Source organism: Solea senegalensis, linkage group LG15, assembly GCF_019176455.1.
Source record: "Solea senegalensis isolate Sse05_10M linkage group LG15, IFAPA_SoseM_1, whole genome shotgun sequence".
In the NCBI taxonomy this organism is placed as follows: domain Eukaryota; kingdom Metazoa; phylum Chordata; class Actinopteri; order Pleuronectiformes; family Soleidae; genus Solea; species Solea senegalensis.
In genome coordinates, this window is record NC_058035.1 from 13,052,745 (window position 1) to 13,067,607 (window position 14,863).

The window sequence follows — 14,863 nt, forward strand, 5'->3', positions numbered from 1 at the left end:
GATGGTGGAATATTTACGCACATATTTACTGCTGGTCTATTTGCATGACATTAGCATTACCTTTTTACCCCAGGTAGATGTCGTAATCTTTACTGACATCGTCGGGTAATGATTACTGACATGGCACATTCGGACGGGACTAAAATAACTGAAACTTTACCCCACCTCCCAATGTAAAACTAATCCTGTTTGAATAGGGCTTTAGTCTTCAGCTCAAATCAATTGATTGAAGTGACATAACTTGGAGATATTTATCAGATTATCAGCTCGATCCGGAGCCACACATGACTTTTCCTTTTTTTTTACATATTTCACAAATGAGAGAAAGCACATGAAATGTCCAACATGTAAAATTAGTAAGGTGTGCAAACAAATGAACACGCATACAAACAAAAACACATCATTTCTGAACTCCTATCAGACTTCTTTATTTACACAGATTCTATCCCAACCCGAAGACACTTACTTCACATTCATAGCTTGTTTCACTAATTGAGGCTCCGTCACAGCCGTGAGTTAAATTTGTATCACTGTTTGCATTGGATCACTTGTTTGCCAGGGGAATGCAGTGCAGATATGTCATCACTGTGGCTGGAAACCTCCTGGCCCTGGGTAGAATAGTTATGAACGTGGGTGCAAATGTGAAATGTCATCACCATGGCAATTGATGTCATCACTGCAGGTAGAAATGTCATCCAAGGTGATAATGGAATTAACTGTTCACATAAAATAAATGTGTGATTATTATCCCCGCAGCCAACAATAAACTGTAAAAAAAAAATCACCATGTGATATGACGGCACTGTCCAGAAATATATATATATATATCTATACATATATATACATATGTGTATATATATATATGAAAGAGTGCTTTACTGCAGGAAGACATCATAGAGCAGAGCTGAGCTGGATGTGAAGTATACTTTCTGAAGCTGGGATCAGACTGCAGGATTTAAAGAATCTCAACATATCTCATATTTACAGGCTGTCCGCTCTAGGTTTTCTCTCATAAGACCTTGTTTTACTTTCAAGAGAAGCTTCCCTCCCCCATCGAGTTATGAGATAAGAACAGGAAATTACAGATTAGAAGATTCATGTGGATTTGCAAATAGGATTTGCAAAATTGGACCATTTATAATGTTGCAACATGTGCATTTTTAGGAATGTTTGGTGACAGACCCAAAGCAAGCAGGGATTGCCAACAGTTAAAATCCTTCTGCAGTCATAATTTGTGGAGGAAGATAAAAGTGAGGAACATGTGGATGGACAGAAGAGCTCTGCTCGTGTGGAAACCACAAAGTGTTGGTTTTACTGCAAGAGCAGGAAACACTTAATACTTATTTTATGTTTTTTTTCTTAAGCTGGTGCTTGCTTTGGTAATACTTCTGTTTTTTGTTTTCTGTTGTTTTGTGAGGATTTTACCGTGTATGGCTAGTGTTGTGTTGTGTTGTCCCATTCGATCTGTGTCCCTTTGCAAAACATCTTTCCTACTTGTACAACACACGTGAATTATATCCAGATGTCTTTTCTACCAGCACTGACAGGCAATACACTTTTTTTTTTCTTGAATTGGAGACCACATGTAAACACTTTAGTCTGACTAAATCGAACTAGGCTTAGTCGGACATACCTGGATAATGCGATTCATAGTCCGATTACTCCTGCATAAATTTGTTTAGTCGGACTGGAGTGGGACTTGGCGTTCTGCACATTCACCAAAGTTTCCTGCCTGGTCTTCGTAGTAGAAGTTATAGAAGTAGAAGGAGACGGCGTATAAACTGCAGTACTGTTGCCGTATATCATACGACAGTGGCGTATTTTCTCCGGACAACACAGCAACCATGGAAACAGCATCCTCCCATCAACTGTGGCTACATTCAGATTATCAGCCACATTGTTGAAATCAGATTCAATTCTGATTCATTACAGATCAGATTTGATGATCCACATGCATTACTACAAGTGTTCTGTGGCACAGATGTTTGTATGGATACCTTTTTGCATGTGTCAACAACAGGAAATGTCACATCTGTGAGATCCTGTGTGAGAAATGGAAGGTATTGGAGCATCTGTGTGTGAGATGTAGCTACACAGGGAGGTTTGGTTGCACTGCCAGTGCTCAGTGCGTGCACATGGACTGTCTTGCCTTAAAAGCATGGATATATGTCTGATGGAGGACCACATGCTGGAGTGACACACATATGATTTGAAAGTCTGAACTGAAGATCAGATTTCTGTGTCCATATAACCCTTATGCGCTCAAACAGTGGGACACTCTTTCTGAGTAACTGCACTGACTTGTGGCAACATGTCAGGGCCAAATCTGGTCAAGAAGAACTGAGCAGAGAAGTGTTTTCTTTTGTTGCTTTCTTTTATTCCCAGTCACACATTTTATCTGGGTATTCCACCTGTGTCAAAACATGGATTATTTACTTGTTCACTGTAATGATAATTGCACAATCAAACATTGAGGTCTCTTTGAAGTTATCTTTTAAGTTACCCTCCTTATAGTTTTCATCCAAAACAGCATCTAATCAATAAAGATAACAGAGCTGACTACAACGGAGCGTATACTTTTGTATACTTACATTTAAACTGTGTACTTAAACACGAAAGCAAAGTCATTGTTTGTTCAATTATCACGTCTTTGACTGACAGTTACTTGTTTCCTGTTGGTGCTATAATCAGAATCTCCTCTACACGGCTGCAGTGTCTTTATCAGTTCTGTCTGTGTCAGTGCTGGAGGCATGCAACCGGTCTGAGTGTCTTCTTGCATTCATTCTGCAAAAAAAAACACTCTCCCCTGAGGGAGCTGCCACTCAGCATTACAAAGACTTTCAGAAAATGTGCACATATTTCCTCCTTTTTCTGTCTGCCAGTCAAAAAATGTTCAAGGAATTCTCATTTTCAGGGATTTGCTTTGATCACGTCAGGTTGGACATTTTCTCTGCTACATCCCTGAGTTGGTCTTTAGAGGTTCCGACTGTAAAATGGAAGCCGAGTGGAATCCTTGCAGACATTTAAATTAATGTGGAGGCACGATGGCTTATTTCATGAGTGATGCCTTAGTGATGTCAGTCAAATGTCCACTAGGTTCAGTTTTATGCTAATTAAATGACTTATTTTTATTCTCTTTGAATTTGATGAATTTACTTTAAATTTGGTGAAATGTTAATCATGTTCCAGAGAATATCTACTGTACATTCTGATTTCTAACTTCCGCCTAAAAGCACCAGTGATAGCATGTACCCATGGTAGCATGTAGTGTGTGAGTAAGTAAAGGGATGGAACTGAAAAACGTGAGTGCTGACTTCAACTTTATGGAATGCTTATCTTTGCTCTTTGCCAAACAGTTCTTGCGTCTGCCTTATTTTTCAACTCATCACTTTCTCTAGATGGAAAAATGTTTCGTTTGTGGCTGACACAGCACTTTTTCTGGGGCAAATGGGGCAACTTTATAGCATCACAGGGAAAGGGTCATTTAAAAAAAGAAGAAGCCGGGAATTGTCATTTATGTTGACAGCACAAGTAAGTTTTCCCACAAAACAGCTGCCTAGTGAAGCTCTAAAAGGCCAGTGGAGTAGGAGAATGTGATAAAGGAAGGCGATGATGATAAATCAAGAGAGAGACAACAACGGACAGAGTGACGGAAAAAGAGAAAGGAAGAGACACGGTGGCTCTGTCACATTTCCCGCCGCCTGCTATCAGTGATGATGAGGCTGTATCAGCAGAATGGTCAGCTAATCAGCCTTCATAGCGGGACAACCACATCAGTTAGCATCAATGATAAATCATATTGACAGCTTTATCCTGACAGAAGGGGGTATGATAGGGGAGGGGGTGTGGCACTGTTGGAAAATGTACTGGAAGTGGTGACCAAAGACGAGTGTGGTCAAATTTAGGGGAGTTAGAGCGCGATTTTAGAATTATTGTGTGGGCAAAATATTTTATTTACTTGAGCTCTACTACCCGCCTTTTTTTCATCATACTTTCTGTACTTCCATGTCACTCACTGTACTTCACTATTCCATCCTCCTCCTCAACAAACAATGTTTGTTACAAAGATTCAAGACATCTATAGTAAGAGCAGCTGTACAAGTACAACTGTCTGTTTAATAGAAAAATACAAGAAATAGATATGAAATAAAATACAAATAGACTACGCTAAGAATATAATTAAAAGTGAAGAATTATTAGAACAAATATTTACATATGTCATGTACACACAATTACACAAATAGAACCCATTTAAATACTTAAAGTATTTAAATACTTAAAGTATTTAAATGGGTGGTGGCTGGGTAATAATAGTTCTATTTAGTCTGCGTTTTGCATGTAAACAAACAAGCAAACTGAATACCTGCCTCACTCCTCATGTCAACTTTTGTGGAATTACTGAGTAATGTGCTGACTGTGTGAACTTAGCAGATGAAAAGTGAGGCCAAAGAAAAGGAACATGCTCCCTATGTTTACAAGTGGAAAACATAGTGTGTCTGCTTGTCACCTCGCTGTCCACCATCCGTCTAATTTTTCCTCCTCTTCCATGACTGTGTCTTTCTTTTTTTCGGAATGAAAATACCACAATAACAAAATGGAAGTACGTCACATTTACATATATCAGCATATACCAGCCCTGTTGTTGAAATTTTTTTCTGAATGGACTGTATCAGATCAAAGTTTTTCGGATTTGACATATTTTTATTCCAATCAGGCTTTTATTCTGATCATGTGTCCATGTATAATCATAGCTCATGACAGGGAAGAGGATGTTGGAAGTTGGCTTCTCGGGCAGTGGGCTGAACCAGGGTGTCTGTTCACTCCAGATTCAATTGTATTATTAATGAAAGAGAATGAATGAAGGTTTCAGGAAGGCCCAGTTTAGGGCCATGGCTGCTTGTCGTGCAACATTGATTGATACAGATCTTGTGGTAGCAGAGGCACCTGTATGTCCTATGATCCCATTTCAGAGCAGGGACGCCCATTTAGTGGTTCAGACTGGTGGTGATGATGTGGTTTGGGATAAAATAAGTACTTTGTTCAGGTTTAAGGACTTTTGTTGGGTCATGACAAATAAATCATCATTTTTTTGATTCTTTTGTAAAAGCAGGGTGCTCTGAATGCTCTGACTATTTAAATTAAATTGGTTTGGGAGCAGATATCACAATGTTCCCAAAGCATAAGAGAAACAGTTTCATAGTGGATGGAATTATTCAGTGTGGCGTTTGCCAGCTTTTACAAAGTTTCTCTGTGTCTGATGATAGTCATTAAAAGCACAGCCAAAAAAAAAAAAAAGGTAAAGTGGGGAAAATGACACATGTTTATTTAAGGAATATATTGATATTCATGGTAAAGCAATAACACATAAAATGACTGCTTGTTCTATCATTACACTCTGACCAAGTCTCACTCTAACACATTTCAGGGTGCCGACACAGCAATTACCCTGCACTGCTTGATTATTCCTGACACATACTATATTGCACCTTTGACTCCTCAGTGGCTCATTCACATCACAGTGATCATAGCAAGTTACTAAAATATAAAATGAGTGCCATCAAGAAACAGTGCATCTAAAAAAGTGTCTCCACAAATTCCAGGGAATGGAACCATGAGTGCTATTGTAGACAAATCTGTTAGTTGGTGTGTGTGTGTGTGTGCGCGTGTGTGTGTGCGTGCGTGCCTCCAGTTTTTGTGTTTGCAGAGACAAACTGAGCAAATGCACTGACAGTGGGGGAGCGCTGATATTTGGGTTGATCACAGACAGTATTTACTGCCTCTGTCACATGAGTAAATGTTGAGGTTTTACCTCCAGGTGCCTGATGTGAAAGTTCTGTAATTACTCTCAGTTGGCATGATTATAGCTGATGGCTTAGAGCTGATGTCAGTGAAACACTTTTTAAAAAAACATGTGTTAAATAGATCTGTATATCGAGAGCTGTCACTGATCCAGAGTGTTTTGTCTCAAGGGTCAGCAACAAAATCTAGGAGAAACCTTTTGAGAATCCCCCAACATGTGCAAAAAACAGCTGACATCACTGACAACTGACTATAACTAACTGTAATCATTTATGCCTGTGCTTTTCCTACCGTGACCCCATGAAAAAGGCCCATAGTTTGTGCAAATGATGACCTGCATCACCGCTCAATAAAGAGGCAATGACAACCTTTGTTTGCCTTGTGGTTGAGACACCAGTAGTGAAACACCAGTAAGGACATTTTTCTGCAGAGACAAAGAGCCAATGTTGTGTCATGTCATGTCATGAAAAGACTCTAGGTTGATTGCTATTCTTTTAATTCTTTAGGATTCAGAGATGTATTTGCTCCTGTGAAAACCCTCCCCAGGTGGCTCAGAAAACATCAGTGAAAGCAATGCTTGTTGGAGAGCAATGTAAACACAAATGGCGTAATTTGGTGGGCCACACGGCGGGTAGTGGTTTACATGTTCTCCCGTGTGTTCATGGGTTTTCTCTCCGAGTTTTCCGGTGTCATCCAACTGTCCAAAAGGTTAATTGGACACTCTAAGTTTACCATGTTGTTTGTGTTGGTCCTGTGATGGACTGGTGACCTGTCCCGTGTCTACCCTTCCTCTCACACTAATTCAGCTGGGATTGGCCCTGCGACCTTTATGTGGAGGGTAAAAGCGGTAGATGATGGATAGATGATATACGTTTGTTTTTACTCTAAACTATACAATCAGTTTTATAATGACATAATGACAAGTCCTAGCTCTCCTTCTCCTTCCTCTCTGTAAACTTCTCTTCTCTGTTGTCTGGTTTCTGGCAAACACACAGTTTACAGGACAGTGTTCCAAAACGTGCAGTTGCAACAGTGGAATTATACAAAGTCTTACTCATCCAAAGAGAGAGAGAGACATTAAGGCACCTCAGACAAACTTCACTCTTCAAATAGGGTAATGTGACTTCCCTCTAGATTTATGTCATCAAAATATGACACTATTATACGGACTCTTGCTGTTTCTATTTTCTAGTATTGTTGCTGGCCACATCCTCCATCCCATGAGTCCATGCCTCTCCAGTGGTGTGACTCAAAATATCATCCAGGTTCATATCAATAAGAAGACCTAATGTAGAAATCCCCACATAAAGCTCATATTTTGCCGTTGTGCTTTTTTAATTGAGCTGAATGGAATGATTGCTGAGGAGGCAGCATCCGATCGCACCGTCTCTGGTGCAGGAAGAAAAAAAAATATCAGTCATGCAAAACCAGCTCCTCTTTAACAAACCAATTAATTATTTATGGGATTCGGTGGAGCAGAGAAACTTAATTTATTGTTATCATTAGAAGAGTGTTCTGTTTGTGTCCATATGAAGAAGAGTCGGGCTACAATTACTGGCTCTGCAGATTAGAGAGAACTTCAGACATCTGTGGCAGACGGCCAGTCTCACATCACAAGTTCACAAGATGCCTCTGGATTTTAATGAACTTTAGGAAGATAACAGGCTTTAAAAATGCATAAAAATGTTTTTCAAGTTGACGTATTTTGTGTGTTTCAGGACGAATAATACTATATTTAAAGTAAATGCATTAAAAATGGAGAAGTGATCAATAATTCAACTGTCTTTCAGCTTTAGGCAATCTGACTGAAAACTAGACTTAAATACATGTCAATATCAGTGTTTTAGCATTTTATAAGTCATAATTTACATGAATTAAATGTAATTAATGCAGACGTTGTTAACATAATTAGTAAAAAAGTAAATCTAACCCAGGTCAAAATGGATGAATATGTCAACAAAACATTGGCAACTGATGTTTGTTTCCATCTAACCACGACCACATCCTCACTTTTGTAGCCACAATGCTAAAAGGTACAGTATTTTAGTATAACTAATGGGTTATTTTGACCCAAAATCTTAACCACATATAAAAAGAGCTTTTTCGTGCCTGAGTCAATACTTTCTGCTACTGTAGGGTCACTAAGTCAGGAAGTGCTCCCGTGGGTTGTATCAGAGGGAAGGTGCAGAGGATTTATATAGTCATTGACCTTGTTAAGAACATTTGAAGGTTGTTATTAAAGTAATAAAACACCTGAAGTAACATAAATACACAAAAAAAAATACAGATACCAGAAACTGTTGTACAACAACACAATATGGTGATAAAATATTCCTAATCTAAATGATTAGGACCCCCCCCCCAAAAAAAAAACAAAAAACAAACCCAGTAACTGTTCCTTACCTTTGGGCAGCCTAATCACCTAAAAAACTTTAATTTGCAAATGTTTATCCCTCCACAGGAGCAAAGAGCCATAACACCAGAGACACTGGGTAAGGATCCCATTGTTTCTGATTAAGAATTCATTATTTGCGACCTGTCTCCCTCCCTGCCCAGTGCATCGGCTGATTAGCAAGCCGGGAAGGATAGGTAATGACGATAACACTAAACTCGATAGCTGTTTTATAGGCAGTGGTGCTTTACGATGCTTGTACTAATTGCTGGTGTGATTAGTGAGGTGTCTGTGCCCTCTCTGGAAACTCTGCGTGTCCTCTGAACTGAGCTCTTGCAGACTGGAGCACAGGGGACGTGTGGGTGTGCAGCGGATCATTACAGCAGGAAGACACAGGGGCTTAATCGATTTCTCACTTTTTCTTGCCCTTGTCAGCCCTTTCGTGTGTGCTGCAATAAAGACAAATTAACTTAGAGGCAATCAGATGATTTTTTTTTTTTTTCCTCAGTGATATATTTTTAACTGTCAGAGAAAGAAAGTCCACATAAAAAAAAGCATTATCTGTGTTTGATAACCAGAAGGAAGAATCACTTCCTTCATGCCATCAGACATTCAATATATAAAAACTGTGAAATCAACACTCACTTTAACACCATGTTGAATTTTGTGTCTGCCATTCAGCGTGACCTCCACACCCACGTTCTCGATACAGGTAATTGGTTGATGTGGCTGAGCAGACTGAGCTAAAAGTGAGAGGATAGCACACTTACAGAGGTTTTTTTTTTTTTTGTTCAGATCCATTTTCCTACCACTGAGTTTACATTTGCATGGATTTTCAAGTTGTGTTTGCATATACTGCTCTGTGTGACCTTTTGTCCGGCTCTCTCTCTCTTTTAGTTTCAAAAGACGCGTCTTTTTGTCTTGTAGTTATAGTTACAGTGTTCACACAATTCACAACACAAATTTGTTTAACCTTTGTTTAATTGTTACAGTTGGCTTTTGAAGTGTTCGATGAGTCCGTTAAAAATATCAAGGAGAGTTTAGCACCCTTTTTTAATTATGATCTGCATCCATAAAATGTTTTAAGCATCTGCAGTGACTAATATTGTTTTCATAATGTGTTTACTGTATATAAAAAATCATTAGCATCCATCCAGCATTTACAGTGTGCCCACACAAAGCTGGTTAATGTGCAAATACAATATATGCTTAATCATCCTTGATGAATTGCAGAGCTTTTCAGATATGGCCTCCAGAAATCTGTAGCGCACTGCTTTTTGTTTGTGAGGAAGCCTGACCACTTCCCTGGGTCTTTACGTGAAATCATGCACTTTAAACTTTGAATCGACGGAGTTCGTCAAAGTTACTGAAATCCTTGAAAATGAAAGGTACTTGGATTAAAAGACATAGTACATGAAACTGCTCGAGGTATTGACTTTTTGTCTTTCACAACAAATTGCTCTCGGACTTGATAGTTTGTTTATTAGATGGAGGACTAAAACAAGCTATGCCAGTCTAAATAAAACCTTGCTTGCATGGATGATTGCGACTTTTATAAAACATGATTATGGTCGTCTGTAGCATATTAACCTGTCTTTTAAAGTGAATAAAAAAAGTAAGAAGGAGTATGAATGTATTTTTAAAGTACATATATGGTGGAAAAATGTAAAAAGGGCTTGAATTTGGACTTGGAAAAGGTGTAGGACATAGTACAGTGCAGCTGTTGTCAATAACATTTTGTGAATAATATATGATGAATATTAAATGATGATTTGTTCAGTTGAGCTGTCGGCACCAGATGTTAACATCGCAAAGACGACATTCAAACACAAACATGTAGGACGTCTAGTTCTACATGAAAAATCTAGTTAACCCAGTAAAGCTAATGTGGACTTGAATCCCTGTATAGACATACATCTAATTTAATCACTGAAATAAATATGGATCACCTTCACAGCAGGTTCATTTAACTTTAAAAATGATATTGCTGCAGAACTGAACTTAGTTTATTACTTTAGTTTAATACACAGGCTCAGTTTTTACTTCTAATGACTGCAGCTCTAATAATTTGTGACAACTCCTCAACTTGCCAGTCATGATAGATCCGTCTGGAGTTGGGGAATGTGAAGTGGAAGAAACTATTTTGGACATCCAGGGTCTGGGGATGTAAGTGCTCTTCACTGACAATGATAAGTGACTGGCAGCTGGAGCGCTTGAGGGCATTGAATGGCCATGAAATGCTTTAGCTTTATTAAGGCTCATTTGTGTCTGTATGAGGTAATTTCATCCGTATTTGTTCACATTTCCTAAAAGCTAATGAGAGATTGGAATCGCAAGGCAACTGTGGAAACTTAATTTTACAAGTTAAACATCCAGTGTGTAATATTTTAATTTATTTTTTATGAGGGTTTATTGGCAGAAATTGAATATGTGAGGCTACCCATACCTATGTTATGTGTGTAATGGCTTTAAGAAAAATATTGTATGGTTATCATGGCCTTAGAATAAGCCTTTTTTAGGCGAGGACCTTGCTTTACCAGAACATCCCCTCACGTTTGGGAAAGCCACCTTGAAGCACTTGGGCAATGGAGGAGTGAGGCGAGGAGTCCACTGTATCTTACTATTGGAGTCTTACCATTAGATGGATTTATTCTTACACCTTAGTCCTTTGAGAAGTCCAAAAGGCACTTTTCCAACCTCGGTCGTGACATAAAAAACATAAAAGATGTATTTATATTGTGCTAAATATGAGGTTTTTGGATTTGAGAGAATTTAGTATGAAGTCATCATGTCAGCCTTCATGTTTCTGTCCATATTTGCTGGCTGTTTGGCTAATAGAGTTGAACAGCGTTCCACGTTGCCCCTGCGTCTCGTTCTCTCTCTTTGATGTGTCAGATGAGTCAGGCTGGAGTCGGGCAAACAGCCATGTCCATCAGCTCCATCCATCAAGCAGTGGGCCGGGTGGCAGAGAGAGGATGACGGGCAGCAGAGACTGGGCAGATGTTTTGCGGGGACTGATTTGTGTTCACGTCCATAAGGGATGTCATTACGATGTGGACAGAGAAACGCGTTGCTGATTAGCGGCTTATTAAGTCAAGGACACTGGCTCCCAGTACCATACACCTCTCCGCCATACACGACCACAGTGCCGATGTTTAGCCAGTCACTATCCGACTGTCTCAGATAGAAGACCTTTTTGTCTAATTGCTCGGTTCCTAAGCTCCTTTATCCTGTGGGATAAAAGCTGATTGTGGCATTTCAACTGTACTTTGCTTGTATTCACCCAAAGGTGGGAACTCAGAGGTACACCATGTTTGTGGATTTATTTCTTAGAGAAGCCACACTGTGTTGTGCTAAGTAAATAAAGCGGCATCTCCCTGAGGGAGTGTAAGGATTGCAGGAATTGAGCAAAGTGGACAGTGCAGCAGAGAGAGGGCTTTAGCACTGATCCAAGACAATAGCCAAAATGGTAATGTTGAGAATCCTATCTGGACCCTGAGTTTCCAATGAACCATAAGCTGTGTTGTTAGAAATGTGGATTTTCTGCAAAGCCTTTGACAGTGTCTTCCTTTCCTGTTCTTCTCCATTTCTCCTTCATCCCTGCCTCCACTTTTTATAAAATAAAAACTTATATACTTGCTGAATATAAGCAGAAATATAAAAAGAATATTTCATTTATTCATTAAATGCACAGATCCTCAGATGTCAGGGCCAAACAGAAATATTATAATCAAGCACATTCTCTGTCAAACTAATGTACATTTACATTAAAGCATTTAGCAGACACTTTTATCTAAAGTGACTTACAAAAGAGGACTAAGCTACATAGAAGAAGTCTTGGAAAAAACTCCAGTAGTCGAGGCGGGAGATGACCAATGCCTGTCCTAAGAGTTGGGTAGCCTGTTGGGTTAGGTATGGCCTAATTTTTCTTATTGAAATGTACATTTTTCCAAGATGTGAAGACTGACTCCAAAGCCCTTTTATTTACAGTTGACTGGCTTACGTGCAAATACAATTAGTTTTTATCTACATTTGTACCTAATTCCCCAATTATAACACACTGTCAATGATGCAAATAGGTCTGTTTGATTTAAAATAAGTTTTGAACAAGTTACAGTTAATTATTTGTGGGTGACCAGAATAACAATGATCTTCCTCCATGAAAGGTTCACAAGCTTAAGGAGCTTAAAAGAAATGAGCCAATGTCAGGTTTGAAGATGGTTGGTGGTGATGCAGCAGGTGCACATAGTCCTACATGATGTGTGGTTGCAATACAAACAATTGCTGTGATCAATTCAAGATTACACTAATGTGTGAGACACTTTGCTGGTTATTTTTTAATTCTCATCTGAAGCAGCAGTAGAACAACTTACCGATGGAGGTGAAGAAGAGCCTGAACCACAGCAGCCGCCATGAGACCTGTTACCTTGCCTTTTAGATCTGAAGGAAGTGTCTGTGAGTCTGTGCACTCTGTGGAAAGAGGGAGATGGAGTAGAGGATCTGATCAGCTCAGGTGGTACAGACTGACTCCCAGAATGTGTTCATAGGCTGCTGGTAGATAAAGAAAAATGTGGCATGATGATTTGAGCAGCTCATGGTCGGTCCCCACTAAAGGGCAAATGCCTGTGTATGTATGTGTGTGTGTGTGTGTGTGTGAATGTATTGTTTTAAGAGAGGAGAGGACAGAACTCATGCCCCCAGCATCTCAGATCACAAAATGTTGCTGAATTTGATATGATTTGAAACCTAATTTTTCAACACTTAGCAACTCTTTTAATCATTTAAATTTGGCAAGGTGATTAGTAACACATTTTCCTTGGGGGGTGACAAAGTCAGAAGAGATATTTTTATTAATTTACTTGGACTCTAATCTGCAGCCACCCGAGGGGGAGCTGTCACTATGACAAGCCCCTAAATATGTTATGCCTGCTCTCATGGTTGTGCCAGTCTACTATGCACTAAAGTGTGGTCTATAGTTTGGCTCACATATAATATAGTTTCACCGTTTTTTTTGATAATGTTTCCCAAGACAGCGCTGAAAAGTGTTTACGTGCAAGCGAAAACAAACAGGAGTAACCTCAGATATTCATCTCGGCTCAGAATCCACACATTTCTTGAACTTATTTTTTGTTTGTTTGGGCCAAACTGTCTATCAACCCCAAGGTATTACACCATCAGGTCCATAAAAGCAAAGAATACAGTACAAGCAATCATAATACTCTGAACCAGAATGTTTTTCCATAACCGTATCAAATCGACAATTCCTACCAGAGCAATTCTCAAACGACACAATAATGTCTAATAATCACCATATTTCTACTTATTTACTTAGTAATCTCATAATAGTTGGCATACAGTAATTATTTTACCTGTATTTCTGATACAACTGACTGTTTACTTACCTTTTCCAGTGTGCAGCTCTGCTGAGACCAGACATTAACATGCATCAGATGTGGACAGGTTCATGTTAGTTCACACCTGGCATTATACATTGTATTTCCACACGTGTCTCCAGTGATCACTTCACTTTCCCACTCTATATGCAAATAAACACATGCATCGTTTTACTATTCCAACCAAAAACAAATGTGTTGTTGTTTTTAGCCGGTCGGACTATGCTAGATAGGTTTGTTTTGTGTGTGTGTGTGTGTCTGTATACTCATGTCTATTGTAGACTATGATGACAAAATATGATTGTGATGTTGAGGTTAGGTGAAAGGTCAGGGTTAGGCACTTAGGGGATGCATTATGTCTAGGAGTGTGCTCACTAACACTGTGTATGTGTTTTTGTGTGTGTGCTTGTAATTGTCACCTCTTTAGGGCGTTTTCTCGCATAAGGGCCAGGAATAAATGACATTTTAATCATTTGAAATATTACACAAAAAAGAAAAATGCATGAGACAATCAATATTTTTGGTTTAATGTTGTCTGGTGTCCCAAAATAAATCAATATAAGGGAAACACAGAGTGAGAGATGCAAAAATACTTTCAGTCTTAATGAGGCTGTCCTATTATCGACACTGCTAAAAATGTGACCAAAACTAGCATCTCGTTACCTCCTCCGCATGTCTTTGAAACATTCACATCTGCGTTCCTTAAAGCTTTCCACCTGAACTGATCATTGGAGACATTTGACTGACTGAGAGACGAGAGGACGGGATATGTCTACTTGATCGTTCAGTGGTGCAAACCAATGCTGGTTGATGCTACTTTCTCAAGGGCACATACTACCTCCCTTGTTCTGTAAATAAGTCAATATTCAGTCTTTTGTGTGCACACTTTTGAAAAGGTGATTAGATTGTTAGGTTTAGGTTGCTCATACAGATACCAATTTTTGTCACCCTATCAGATCACAGCAACACTGCACTATAGTCCAAGTAACGCTGAAAAAAAGAGTGTTTTTGTGTTTTTCTCTTTCCTCACTGCCCACGAGTTGCTCTTGGTTATGTGCTGGCAGTTGGAGCTGACGTGCTCTAGGTTTTTCAGCCTTCTCTCAGCATTATGTCCAGTCTAGTTCAACACTTGAAGGCAGGATGTGTCAGAATCACAGCCCTCTCTCTCTCTCTCTCTCTCTCCCTATTTCTCCAGCCTTCTTACTCTCAGAGTGAGTCAAGCCTCGTCACCACTCAATAGAGAGATAACCCATCACATGCCGTTGGTCTATGGCCAGCA

The 14,863-nt window shown here is 39.3% G+C and overlaps 1 protein-coding gene across 2 annotated transcripts in view; it reads left to right on the forward strand.

Annotated features, from left to right (window-relative positions):
* dntt (deoxynucleotidyltransferase, terminal) overlaps positions 1-14,863 on the forward strand; it is a 73,091-nt gene that overhangs the window by 57,595 nt on the left and 633 nt on the right. The gene's annotated exons all lie outside the window — the stretch shown is intronic.